The sequence below is a fragment of the Quercus robur genome, chromosome 2, assembly GCF_932294415.1.
Source record: "Quercus robur chromosome 2, dhQueRobu3.1, whole genome shotgun sequence".
Classification (NCBI taxonomy): domain Eukaryota; kingdom Viridiplantae; phylum Streptophyta; class Magnoliopsida; order Fagales; family Fagaceae; genus Quercus; species Quercus robur.
In genome coordinates this window covers 94,528,228-94,543,452 of record NC_065535.1, presented here as the reverse complement: position 1 = coordinate 94,543,452, position 15,225 = coordinate 94,528,228, and positions in this window count along the sequence as shown.

Here is a 15,225-nt window from a genome sequence, read left to right as displayed (position 1 = left end):
AAAAAGCAAAAATATGTTTTCCTGATTTCTCATACAATAATTTTAGATTTATGAATTTCCTTTTCAAAATCACAAACACAAAAACAAAAATCACAAACACAAACTCACATTTAACAATGAACTAAATTGTAAATAATATACATTCATTAATGAAATTATAAAAAATAAATAAAATAAAATAAAATAAGTAAAACCTTGAGATTCACAGCTTTGGCAATGAGAGAGGAAATGAACCCCCACCCCTCCCCCCCCCCCCCCCCCCCCAAAAAAAAAAAAAAAGATGGAGAATGAGGTGGAGACACAGGGAGGAGGGAGCAATTGAGCATGACCGTGAGGCTGAATGAGGTTGCGAGGCTGTGAGAGGGTGGTTGCCATAAGGGAGGCAGCTGAACTCACTAAAGGTGAAGGAGAGAAGAAGTTAGGATTAGGGTTTGCAAAATCGAAAATAGGGTATATATAGTTACGGTTTTTTTAATAATATTATAAGAATACGGGTCGAGTTCGGGGTGGGTATGACTAATTCCCGCACCCGACCCGAATTTGCTATGGGTTGGGATTTTAAAACCCATACCCACCCCTATTATTTCACGAGTAAGGTAAAACCTGCCCCATTAGGGTTGGGTCAGGTTAGGTATCTGCAGGTCGGGAATTTTTTGTCATCCCTAATTGTTCCAAGAGAATTGATTCATGCTAGGGATGAAATACTACAAATTTTACTGTATAAACTTTACAAACTGTCGTATCACCAATTTCAAAAAAAGTAATTCAAACCATAATTTATTATTTTATTTAGCTCTTGTTTGGGAGGAGGTAATGTAATGGAAATGGAAATGAATGAAAAGAATCATTTTAGAATATTCTTCCCTTATCTTATTTGGGAGTTTTAATGAGAAGTTTAAGTGGGAGGGAATTGAATAGATAGGAAGGAATTCTCATTCCTCTCTATTCCCTTAAAACCTCAAATTTTCATTCCCTCCAAAATTAGGAGGAATTAGAGGGAATGAAATTAGATTTAATGAATTTTTTACTAAAAATCCTAAAATACCCCTATATATTCAAACATTTATTTTAAAGCAGGGTCTAATAATAAAATTGTCATAAAATGATTCCATTCATTTCTCTCTATGTTACTCCCAAATAAGGTTACTCAATTCCATTTATTTTCATTCAATTTCGTTCTTTTATTTTAAAACATCTAGACAAGGTTACTTAATTACATTTCATTCCATTCCTTTCTTTTTCAATCATTTCTTTTGCTAAAATACATTCCATTTATTTCTATTCCCTTATGATCATTCCTTACCATTCCCTTATAAACTCCCAAACGAAGCCTTAAGTGATGCCAATCATATTCTTGCAACATCAGTTGTAAATTTTTTCTAATAAAATTTATAATAATTTTAGAATCTTTCTCTTTTAAGTGGGGCCGGGGTTTTGTCATCAATAAATTCTCAGCTCACAAACAAATACAACTTGTTTGATTTCTTTTATTCATATGAACTTGTTTTTTGCATGATATTTGATGATGCCAGAAATAATACCACCAGTGAGTCACACGTTCCTCGTACGATCGCAAATGGCACCTGCACAACGAAAAGGAATAACCTAGCGGGGAGTACCGGTGTGGTACCGGCCAAACACCCTCCGAAAGTCAAGTTAGAATTATTCTCACTGCTCTAGAGTGCTAGAGAGGGTAAATTATGCGTACCTTGGTTTGTGAGGGTGCTTGGGTTTTTATAGTAGCGAGGGCTACCCCTCTTTTCCTTGGAGTAGAAGTCTTTTCCTTATAGGAGTCTTCTTGGGCGTATTTTACGGGATTCTTTCCATATAGGAGTCCTTAGGTTTCATGAAACGTGGGGAGCAAGTTATTTACTTATACATGTAAATGTGCAGATCAAACATTCCATAGACTGACGCCGTCAGTTTATGTTATCCCGTCAATCTATGTTTATCCCGTCAACTTCAGGATGTTCGGCTTTATGTGGAATTCTTTTACTTCAGGTCCCTGTCAGCCTTGAAGGAATGCTGACGGCAAGACCATCTCGTCACCCTTGTCAAGCCTGTACCGTCACTTTTGTCTACCTAATTTTATCCTCATCACTTGCCCCCTACTCCATACCTCCGTCAGACTATATACTGACGGGTTATGGAGTTTGTTTTCAAAAGAGGCAGGGATATCGTTCGTGTGGATCTGTGCATTTAATGCCTTGGACAGGTGGCTCGTTCCTATTGGCTCTGCTTCTGACGAGACGTCGCTTCGTCTTCCGCGCCATTTTTTCCATATATAAACAGCACTTTCCCCTCATTTTTCACTATTTCAACCTTGCTGATCTTGTGAAGAGAAAGACCGTCGCCCAACTTTCGTCAGCTTCACTTCCGTCGGCTTATCCGTTGCTGTCTTTAGAGTCATCCAGAAGGCCTCCATACCGGTAAGTTTTCATTTTCTCTCCCCTTCCTTCTTTTTCTTTTTTATTTTTGCCTCATTAGTGAGGCCGTCAGCCTAGGTACTTAGTTTCAACCCGTCACTTGTAGGTAGTCAGATGTCAAGTAACGCGTCTTGTGACGAGTCGCCAGTCTGCGAAGGAGCGGGCTACGACAAAACCTTTGGTTCTGGAAACGAGTCAGACTTCTCCCTCCCGTCAGAGAGAGAGTCGTCAGCCCAATCTCCTAACGGCGATGAGAGTTTTGTTGAGGGAGATGAGGATGAGGGAAGAGGGGATGAAAACGACGGGGATGGAATGGATGTTGACGGAGAGGATAGTGACGGGGATGAGAGATCCAGTGAAGGAACCTCGGAGGGTCCCGTAGATAACCGTCCCTTCATTCTTCCTGAGGATTGGGCCGTCAACAAATTTTTTCCTGGGATGAGTGGTAAAGTTTTTAGGGAGTTACGGGTTCGTTATCAAATCTCAGACCACATACCCATCCGTCTCCCTAGAGAGGGTGAGAGGTGTTACTCCGGGAGGACAGCTGACGTCGGCATGTATGATGCCATGTTTGCTGCGGGCCTGAGGTTACCGTTGACGGCTCTACACCGTCAACTTGCTGACTTCCTTGGAATATCCGTCACCCAGGTTGCCCCAAACGCCTGGAGGACTTTTATAGGAGCTGAAATCCTATGGGGCAATCTTAGTGGAGGACACCGTCAGCTTACACTAGGAGAATTCTTTTATTGTTATAGGCCTCACCACATCGCCTCATCTAAGGGGACATATCACTTTAATGCCCGGGAGAAAGGGCTACGGCTAGTGTCAGATATGCCAGACTCAAATAGGAACTGGAAGAGTAGGTATTTTTTTGTTGAAGGTACGGATTGGGTTTGCCGTCAGGAGGAGTGGGCGACGATACCCCGCGGTTATTTTGACAACACTTGGGCCTTTGTCAGGGATTCAGGTTAATCCCGTCAACTATGAGGCTCGTGTGTTTTTTGAGGCGACGGTACTAACACTTCTTATTTCTTTCAGCTTATACCCGTCCGCACATAACTGACGAGCAGGAGGAGTTCATCCAACGGATTCTAGAAATCCCTTTGGAAGACCGTAAGTGCAGGGATTTGATCACTCTTGACACCCTTCACTTATACTGTGGGGGTCCAGATCCGTCAGCGGAAGCTCGTAGGCTGGAAGAGTTTGCGTGCCGACGTGAGTAGACTTTTATTTTCCCGTCAGTTTAATTTTTCCGTCCCTTTCCCCAACAGTCTTTCTTGTGTTGTAGAGATGGAATCCGTGAAGCAAAGGATACGGGCCGCCGCAGCTCGTCAGAAGGAAGAGAGGAAGGCTAAGGAGGCAGGGGGGGAAGCCTCGTCAACCCCCAAGGCCGTCGCCAAAGTGGCGAAGAGGAAACTCGACGGGAGTGACGGCCGTCTATCAAAAAAGACTGCCGTCACTCCTGCAAACGAACCATTGAAGGAAAAGTCCCCTCCGAAGCCTAGCCATGGCGCGGGAAAGGGGGTGATGACTTCCACTGGTCCCGTCAACGAGGGTCCGTGCCGTCTCCTAACCTATAAGGAATATGCCGTCGGGGAGGTTGAATCTCTGATAAAACCGACGGACGTGGAGCCCTGTGACCAGGTGGGGACGGAGGATTTAGGGGCGTCGGCCCTCTTCGATCTCTCCAGGGTAAGTTTCTCACATTTTTGGGTTGAACATGCCTTATCTTGTTTTGGTATACTTTTAGACTGACGGATATGTTCTTTTAGGCCTTGGTTCGTGTCAAGGCCCTTCGTGACCGTTGTGTGGCGAAGGAGGGGGTCGTCAGCCGAGTTCGTAGCCACAACACGAACCTGTTGAATCAGCAGGCCCAGTACAAGGAAGCCGTCCGTATCCTTAACCAGGAGCTGCAGGAGGTTAAGGAAAAATTGACGGCGGTCAGTGGCCAGAATGACAAGCTCCAAGGAGAGGTGACGGCTCTGGGGGAGAAGTTACAGACGGCGGAGACTGACGCGATTAGAGACTTCAAAGCGTCGCAGTCTTTTATCGACTCATGTGCTCAGTATTACGGCACTGGGTTTGATGATTGCCTTCGACAGGTCGCGTCGGCCTTCCCGGAGCTGGACTTGTCTGGGATTACAATGGATGATGGAGACGACGGCTCTCCTCAGCCCGACCCTACTCCGGAGCATGACGGCAGTGTAGTCCTGGCACAGCCTGCTGCTAATCCTACAGCTTCTGATTCTCCAGCCGTGATCGTGGATGTTGAAGACCATCAGGCTGACGGCGACCCTGCTGACGTTCCTACTGCTTAATTGTAGCTATGTACAAAACAGTTGCTTTTTAAATTTTTTGGAAAACAGTTGTAATTTTTAAACAGTTGTAGTTTTAAACAGTTGTAGTTTTAAACCATGTTTAAGTGCCCTTTTCGTTTATGTACAGTTGCACATGTATTTCATTTCCGTAGCTTTTATCTCTCTTTGTTTTAGACGAAATTTTGGTAAAAATTCTCGTCTGCTTGGAATACGTCAGTTCTTTGAACTGTTGAAAACCCCGTCAGCTTTATGACCGTCGGTTTACAGCTCTTGGTTGGTCGCACCTTTTTAAAGTCGTCAATCTCTTCTGACCGTTAGTTTTTTTTTTTTTTTTTTTTTTTTTAGCTTTAGCCTTTTCGGACCGTCATTTTCTCGGCCTTGGCCTTGATGTCTTATCACCTTTTTGGTCCGTCAGTTTTTAGGCGTTGATGTCTTTTGACATCTTTGTCGGTTCGTCAGTTTTGAGGACCTTGTCCATATGATGGTTGCTCCATCTTATTGGACCGTCAGCTTTTTAGCTTTTAGCCTTTTCGTACCGTCAGCTTCTCAGCCTTGGCCTTGATGTCTTTTGACATCTTTTTGGTCCGTCAGTTTTTAGGCGTTGATGTCTTTGACATCTTTGTTGGTCTGTCAGTTTTGAGGACCTTGTCCATATGATGGTTGCACCATCTTATTGGACCGTCAGCTTTTTAGCTTTTAGCTTTTTCTGACCGTCAGATTTTCGGCCTTGGCCTTGATGTCTTTTGACACCTTTTTGGTCCGTCAGTTTTTTAGGACCTTGTGTTATGGACTTAGCCGTCTTAGGATGTGAAATTAGTGGACCGTAGAAAGAATAAATACTCCAGCAATTTCTGAATAAACTCCTCTTATTGTCATGCATTTAAATAAAAGTAATTAAAACCGAATCCTGCCCTTCGGGCTAAAAAGTATTTGTTGCAAAAAAAGAAAAAACTAAAGTAAATGATAAATCCGAGGAGTAAAACTAAAGTTTGCTGGAATAAAAAAAAATAGGTCGGTCTTCATGTTGTTGCTCCTATTGGTAATACTTCCATAGGTGTTCGGCGTTCCATGGGTGTGGTAGCTTCTGTCCTTCCAATGTCTCTAGGTGGTAAGTACCTTTTCTCTGCCACGATGTAACTCGGTAAGGTCCTTCCCAATTGGGGCCGAGTTTCCCTTGAGTAGGGTCCCTAGCGGCACCCATGACCTTTCTAAGAACAAGGTCTCCAACTTGGAAGTCTCTATGTCGGACTCGAGAGTTGTAGTGTTTGGCCATGCGGTCCTGGTACCTAGCGAGCCTTTGTTCTGCTGTTGCTCTGATCTCGTCCACTAGGTCGAGCTGTAGTCGCATAGCCTTGTCGTTTTTGTTCTCATCATGGTTGTGCACCCTGTAGCTTGTGAGTCCAACTTCGGCTGGGATAACTGCTTCGCCCCCATACGTCAGTCGGAACGGTGTCTCTCCCGTGGGTGTTCTTGCCGTCGTCCTGTATGCCCATAGTATACTTGGCAATTCTTCGGGCCATATACCCTTTGCCCCCTCGAGCCGAGTCTTGATAATCTTGAGCAAGGATCGGTTCGTGACTTCGACCTGTCCATTAGCTTGAGGGTGGGCGGGGGAGGAGTAGTGGTTCTTTATTCCTAACTGTGAGCAAAAATCCCGGAAGGGGTTGTTGTCGAATTGTCTCCCGTTGTCCGAGACAAAGACTCTAGGAATGCCAAACCTGCATATGATACATCTCCAGACAAAGCTCCGCACGTTCTTTTCTGTAATCGTTGCCAAAGCTTCAGCTTCCACCCATTTTGTGAAATAGTCGATGCCTACTACCAGGAATTTTAGCTGTCGTACGGCTGTAGGGAATGGTCCCATAATATCTAACCCCCACTGTGCGAACGGCCATGGGGCTGTTATCGGGGTCAGCTCTTCGGTTGGTTGTCTAATAATATTGCTGAACCTTTGGCATTTGTCGCAGGCCCTGACATAGGCTTTGGCGTCCTTCTGCATGGTGGGCCAATAATACCCTGCTCGCACAAGCTTGTGTACCAACGATCTAGACCCTGAGTGGTTTCCGCAGATTCCTTCATGTACTTCTCTCATGACGTAGTCTGCCTCTTCCGTACCCAAGCATCTCAGATATGGTCGGGAGAAACCTCTTTTATACAGGACGTCTTTTATCAGGACGAACCTCGCCGCCTGGACTGTAAGTTTCCTTGCGGCTTCCTTCTCATCTGGTAAGACCCCGTTTTTTAGGTACGAAACTAACGGCGCTGTCCAGCTACTTTCGGAGCATATTTCCTGCATGTTGCTGAGATCTATTAGCGGGGAAAGCTGTACGAAAGAGAGTACATTACCAGGGATGACCATTTGTTCAGCTGAAGCGGCCTTCGCGAGACGGTCGGCTCTCTCGTTTTCTTCTCTGGGAATCTGGACGACTTTGGCTTCTAGGTCACCCACCCTCGTCCTTACTTCATCAAGGTACCTTTTCATCTTTTCGCCCTTGCAATCGTAGTCTCCGTTTATTTGGTTAGTGATGACCTGTGAATCGCAGTAGATGACTACCCTCGCGACTCCTGCTACTTTGGCGAGGTCAAGCCCCGCTATTAGAGCCTCATACTCCGATTCATTGTTGGTGGCAGGGAAGTCGAGACGGACCATACATTCGATGGTGTCTCCTTCGGGCGATAGTAGCACAATGCCGGCCCCTGCGACTTGCCTGTTGGACGATCCGTCCGTATATATGCTCCATTGAGGGGACTCTGCTGCCCCCTTGTCTTCGTCATGAGTGAACTCAGCTATAAAGTCGGCGACGATCTGTCCCTTGATGGCGGTCCGCGGGCGATACTGAATGTCAAATTCGCTCAGCTCTATAGCCCATAGCGCCAATCGTCCCGCGACCTCGGGGCTGCTCATTGCCCATCGTAAGGGCTTGTCAGTCAGGACGTTTACAGTATGAGCTTGGAAGTATGGTTTGAGTTTACAGGCTGCCGTAACTAATGCGAAGGCAAGTTTCTCCATGGGCGGGTATCTTTCTTCGGCACCGTGAAGTGCTCGGCTTGCGTAGTACACGGGTTTTTGCACTTTCTCTTCTTCTCTGACCAAGGCCGCGCTAACGACTGCGGGGGAGACGGCTAGATAGAGGAAAAGTTCTTCTCCTGGCTGCGACGGGCTTAGCAATGGTGGGGAGGAGAGGTAAGCCTTCAATTCTTCGAAGGCTTGCTGGCATTCGTCAGTCCACTCGAAGGATTTCTTTAATGTTCGGAAGAAGGGCAAGCATTTGTCCGTCGCCCTTGACATGAACCTATTCAGCGCCGCTATCTTTCCATTGAGGCTTTGCACCTCCTTCACATTTCTTGGTGGTGCCATATCCATAATGGCCCGGATCTTATCCGAGTTTGCCTCGATTCCCCTTTGAGATACCATGAATCCCAAGAATTTTCCTGCCGTCACTCCAAAGGCACATTTCCCCGGATTGAGCTTCATGTTGTAGGAGCGAAGTGTGTCGAATGTTTCTTTGAGATCTCCTAGATGATCTTCCTCCCTTCGGCTTTTGACTAGCATGTCGTCTACGTAGACCTGGACATTCCTCCCAATCTGTTGCGCGAACATTTTGTTCATGAGCCTTTGGTACGTTGCGCCTGCGTTCTTCAGGCCGAAGGGCATGACCTTGTAACAGAAGAGGCCTTGGCTGGTCACGAACGACGTTTTCTCCTGGTCGGCTTCGTGCATTCGGATTTGGTTGTACCCCGAGAAAGCGTCCATGAAGCTCAGCAACTGGTGTCGGGCTGTAGAGTCTACTAGGACGTCAACCCTCGGGAAGGGGTAGCTATCCTTGGGGCAGGCCTTGTTAAGGTCGATGAAGTCCACACACATCCGCCATTTCCCGCTCGCTTTTTTGACCATTACTACATTTGCTAACCAGTAGGGATAGTATACTTCCCTAATGAAGCTCGCTTCCTGTAGCTTTCTGACTTCCTCTGCTATGGCTCGGTCTCGCTCGGGGGCAAACACCCTCTTCTTTTGTCTGATAGGCAGAAAGGCGGGCGACACATTCAACCTGTGCACCATGACTGAAGAATCTATTCCCGGCATATCTTCATGACCCCATGCGAATACGTCTTGATTGCGTCTGAGGAAGGTTATGAGCTCCTGATGGACCGTGGGGTTAGCGAGCGTTCCAATTTTGGTCGTCCGGCCAGGATCGGAACTGTCAAGGGGTATCTCTTCTAACTTCTCAACCGGCTCCGTTACCGTCCGGTGCTCTTCTATGCTTAAAGCCTGAACCTGATCCTCCATTTCCATCATGGCTATGTAGCATTCGCGCGCGGCCATCTGACTCCCGCGCAGCTCCCCTACTCCGTAGTCAGTTGGGAACTTTATCATCAGGTGGTAGGTGGAGGTTACCGCCTTCCATGAGTTGAGCGTGGGTCTCTCGAGGATAGCGTTGTAGGCTGACGAGCAATCAACTACCAAGAATGTCACGTCCCTCGCTATCTGTTGAGGGTAATCACCTACAATTACGGATAATGTGACCGCGCCCAGTGGGAATACTCGGCTCCCGCCGAAGCCAACAAGCGGGGCATTTGTTGGGATCAGTCGCTCCTTGTCGATCCTCATCTGCTGGAATGCTGTGTAGTACAAGATATCTGCTGAACTGCCATTGTCGATCAGCACCCGGTGCATATTGTAATCTCCTACACGCAAGCTGACGACGAGTGCGTCGTCATGTGGATGGTGAAGGCGTTGCGCGTCTTCTTCCGAGAATCCGATTATGGGACCCTCTCTCCGTGCTATCTTTGGTACGACTCCCGTCAGCTGAACATTTTGTACCATCCGAAGATAGGTCTTGCGGGCCTTCTTGGATGACCCGGTGGCAGCCGTTCCTCCTACGATCATCCTTATATCTCCGATCGGGGGCCTCGGACGCTCATTGTCCCGTCGGGGACGTTGGTCTTGTTCGGGGGGATCCGTTTTCTCCTTGCTAACGAATCTCTGCAGCTTTCCTTGTCTGATAAGGGCTTCAATCTGCTGCTTGAGGTCATAGCAATCAGCTGTGTCGTGGCCGTGGTCGCGGTGGAATTGGCAATACTTATCCCGGGAACCTTTTTTGGGGTCGCTTTTCAGTTTTCCCGGGAATGTCAGAGCCTCTTCGTCCTTAATTTGCATAAGGACTTGATCTATCGGGGCTGTTAGCAGAGTGAAGCTCGTGAACCTTCCCCCTAGGGGCTTAGGGCGCCTTTCGTCCCTTCGGTCTCCTGTTCTTGCCTTCTTTCGGCCTTGGTCCTGTCGATTGTCTTCCTGCCTTTCTCTTTTCCTGGGCCTCTCTTCTCGAGCTAACAACGCATCTTCAGCGTTCATATACTTTGTGGCGCGATAAAGTACTTCCGACATGGTTTTTGGGTCGTTTTTGTATAGGGAAAACAAAAACTTACCCTTCTTCAAGCCATTCGTGAATGCCGCAACAAGTATCTTATCGTCGGCTTCGTCGATCGAGAGTGCTTGTTTGTTGAAGCGGGAGATGTAGGCTCTTAAAGTTTCATCTTCTCGCTGCTTCATACTCATCAAGCAAGCCGTAGACTTCTTGTATCGATGGCCTCCAATGAAGTGTGCGGTAAACTGAGCGCTGAGCTCTTTGAAGGTGCTGATGGAGTTTGGCGTCAGTCGGCTGAACCAAATTCTTGCTGCGTCCATCAGCGTTGTAGGGAAGGCCCTACACATGATGGCATCCGCAACTCCTTGAAGGTGCATTAGGGTCTTGAAAGTCTCCAGGTGGTCCAGTGGGTCCTTGACCCCGTCATAACTGTCTATCTGTGGCATGCGGAACTTACTTGGTAAAGGGTAGGTGTTGACGGTGGCGGTGAATGGCGAGTCAGTTCGGTTGACAAGGTCGTCAAGGTCGCTTGATACTCGTCCCTTGAGAGCATTCATCATAACCTCCATTTGTTCCTTCATGGCTTGCATCTCTGCGATAACAAGCGGCGGAGTGGTTTCTGCGAGGGAGGGGATGCTTGTGTTTTGTCGTTCTGGTTTGCTCGGGGCGTTGCTGGCCTGGGGTCCTTCCTGGTTTCTTTTGTCGGCGCTGGTTCCTTCTTGATCTGCTCCATGGTTGTTGGGCGCTACATTTTTTTGTCTTAGTTGCTCTTCTAGGTCGTGGTTTTGTTTGGTGAGGCGCTCCACGGCGGCGGCGAGTGTCCTCAACTGTCTTTCAAGCGCGGTCGTAGGGGCTTCTTCTTCTTGAACGTCGTTGGTGGTCGCCATTGAGCGAGTGAGTACCATGTAACTCTTCTGTCTGGGAAGCGAAAATGTGCTAAAACGTTTCCAACAGACGGCGCCAACTGATGATGCCGGAAATAATACCACCAGTGAGTCACACGTTCCTCGTACGATCGCAAATGGCACCTGCACAACGAAAAGGAATAACCTAGTGGGGAGTACCGGTGTGGTACCGGCCAAACACCCTCCGAAGGTCAAGTTAGAATTATTCTTACTGCTCTAGAGTGCTAGAGAGGGTAAATTATGCGTACCTTGGTTTGTGAGGGTGCTTGGGTTTTTATAGTAGCGAGGGCTGCCCCTCTTTTCCTTGGAGTAGAAGTCTTTTCCTTATAGGAGTCTTCTTAGGCGTATTTTACGGGATTCTTTCCATATAGGAGTCCTTAGATTTCATGAAACGTGGGGAGCAAGTTATTTACTTATACATGTAAACGTGCAGATCAAACATTCCATAGACTGACGCCATCAGTTTATGTTATCCCGTCAATCTATGTTTATCCCGTCAACTTCAGGATGTTCGGCTTTATGTGGAGTTCTTTTACTTCAGGTCCCCGTCAGCCTTGAAGGAATGCTGACGGCAAGACCATCTCGTCACCCTTGTCAAGCCTGTACCGTCACTTTTGTCTACCTAATTTTATCCTCATCAATATTCATTTCAAAGATCGCAGCAGCAAGTAAAATGGCCATGAGGTTGTGCAATGCAACGAGCATTTTGACCTTGTGCGAAGTGTTCTTCGCAGCACACGTTGCATGTCTCCTTGTTACACTGCCTCCAAGGAACGATGGTTAGGTCACATTCTTCATAGTTGTACAACTCACGACCTGTTTTCAAAACCAAGTAGAAAGGAAAAAAAAATCCATTAGTTAGATGAACAATGTTTATTTCATACTAGTTGTTGCACACAATTGTACACGCGAATTCTTTTTGCACTGATATCAAGTTATGATTTCAGTTCAAAATTGCAGCGACTAGAGTACACTAGTATTTAACCTAGTTAGATATGTAGTACACCCATGTTTTCAAATAACTCCAGACTTAGCAAATGGAGATTTATATATGTAGGCTTTGTATTAGACCATTTAGTTAATTTAACAATCATCCAATAAGTAGAGGATAAAAGCACATTCTAAGAAAAAATCGGTGTTGTATTATGGGTCTAACTTGACTTGATGATAATGAAGTGAATCACATAAATTAAAACTATTGCATGTTTATAGTTAGAACATTTTCTTTCTTAATTGTTTGAATATTAGGTCTATTTTCTACATTTTGAGTTATTAATAATCATATATAGAATATAAAATATACACACCCGAACTTCAAAATTAGAAGGAACTATGCTTACCAAAACGAGAGGAGGCGAGGATCGTATTGCTACTTAAAAAAACTAAGAAAAACACCAAAAGCAAAGCGAAAGATGAAAAGCACTTCATCTTGAATAAGAAAATGTACCTCAATGTTATGCAGATTTCAACCTCAAAAATCTCGCTATATATAAGCAAATGCTAATTTATGCCATATATAAGTAAAGTTGGTATATGTAAAGTTGACAAATCTAATCTCTATATATAATATGACAAGTAGAAAATTCCTATCTAATATGAAATACCAATTTTGCCAAGGTGAATCAACAGAAAAACAAATGAGATTTGTGGGTTCCAATTAGTCTTTTGTTATTAGATAAGAGATTTCAGGTTTAAACTCCCCTTATACAAAAAATCGATTGTATTTTACCTTGATAATAAAGAACAATCATCATAGGAAAAACGCTACATGTTAAAAATATATATATGTGTGTGTATGTATATAATAATAAATGAGATTTAATTATTATGAAATATAATGAATATGTCTCATTAAATAATTTCTAAATACATGGGATTTAATTAATTAAAGAATAAATGAGCTCATTTATTCTCACTCTCTCTCTCATACACACATTAAGACTTTGCCATTTGGCATTTATAGTGCTTCTAGTGGAGCTTCCAAGTACTAGAAGCTCCATATATATATATATATATATATATGCCAAAGGGCAATGTTAATTCTAATTAGGAATAACTAATCTAATAAACCTGTATACATTGATGGTATTTTATATATTCCTCTCACATAAATATAGGTCTCATTTGGCATGTATGCAGCTTCTAGTACCAATGTTTAATATAATTAGGAAAAACTAATCTAATATTCACGTATACATGGTATATTACATGTTCCTCTCATATAAATATAGTTCATATATGTATAGGAATCACATATGTAGTATTGACCTATATGTTAGAGGAAGATGCACATCAAATTAATGCACAAAATAATTTCACTGTAATTTCGATACCAAGGAATGTAATATTTAGTTTACTTTGTATGTCCGCGACTTAATATTGTTGGAAACTTAATGGGGCATGTTATAAGGGTGATTTCAAATTAAAGTTTATAGTTTCAAAAGTTTCAAATTAAAGATTGGAGCTTAACATTGCTACAAATTAAACCTTTAAATTTTGAAACTAGCTATTTAGTTTGAAGCTACCCTTAAAATTAATAAATGATTTGTACTTGTCTTTGGCTGCAAAGAAAAGTTGTGCAACATGGAAGATACTAGGTCTAATGGTAAGACTAACTAATTAATAGAGTGAGAGCAAGGATTAACCCTTGTATTTGCTAAGAGTAACTAGCTAATTGACATTTTCTAGTGTTTCTAATGGAGACATTTGGGGTTTAAATATCCATATCAAATTATCAAAAAAGAAGAGAGAGAAAAAACCCTACGTTTATGACATTTACATTAAACCCTAACTCATAAAGGGATATAAACTTATTCCATAGTAAAAAAATCAATATTTGACCCGCACGCATAATTAATAAACCCCATACACATGAACTAAGTGTCAATTAGTTGAATTTTGTAACTCAACTAATTGACATTTTTTAGTATTTCCAATGGAGACATCTAGGGTTTAAATCTTCATTCCTCTTATAACTATCTATAAAATAATAATAATAATAATAATAAATAAATAAATAAACAAGAGAAAAAAAAAAAAAAAACTATGATTATGACATTTACATTAAACCCTAACTCATAAAGGGATATAAACTTATTACATACTAAAAAAATCAATATTTGGCCTGCACGCATAATTAATAAACTCCATACACATGAACTAAGATGCATCAAGCCCAAAAACCAATAACTAATCACAAAGTTGAGGAAAGGCTGTTGAAGAATACCTAAGATAATGTTTCTTCTTAGATTATTTGAAGAATTAATTTTGCTAATAACATTAGGAATATAATTTTGTGTTGAAATTGGAGAGTGGTCGTGTCTTAGTAAGTATAAAAAACTTAAGAAAAAAACAAAGGAAAAAGAAACTAAAAAAATGTACACCCCTTTTTATTTTTTATTTTTTCCCAAATAATATCGTGCTTCTTAAATTTTCATATATTTTAGTAAAACTATTTAGACATGATGTTGCTTAAATATTTTTCAACAAGGGTTGGAATTGCTAAAAATAGTTGTCTGATTAAAAATATTTTGCTATAAAAAAAAAGAACGTAAAACGAAAACAAAAAAAATTTAAATACTGTCACCAGGGTCGTAAATATCAGAGAAAAGATATCCTTTCAAAGGAGACTCAAATAAAATTAAAAGCTACTACATATAAAAATTCGAATGAATTATCTGTGCAGCATTGACAGTTATGAAGTCTATATATGGACCTTATTCATTACATTCTGATCATAATCTTAAAAGAAAACCATATTAATGAAACTTGTTTACAACTCAAGCATTATTATCAACAAAATCCAGTAAGTTCCAATCAATTCAATAAGACAGTTCTTGCTAAATGGCTCCATTTGTTTCAACCATCACTGCCACTCTGCTCATCCTGCAAACAGAATGAGAACGTAAAAGAAACTGAATTAGGATCTGTACAGTTAAGATTTTGGTTAGTGGCATAACCGCACAAGTGAATAACTAGCAAAGCTAATGTATAATGAAACAGGTTAGTAGACGACCAAGTCACATCTTTAATTGCTTCAAAACATAAACAATGTTAGACAGTTAGCCATCTTTCATGAAATTGATACATCAAACCACTAAGAATACTTGAGCAAAAATGCAAGAAACAAGTATGAAGCTTTAAAAAAAAATAATGTCCTTATACACTACCCATCATTAAGTCAACAATCAGCAAATCGGTACAGATTTACAGG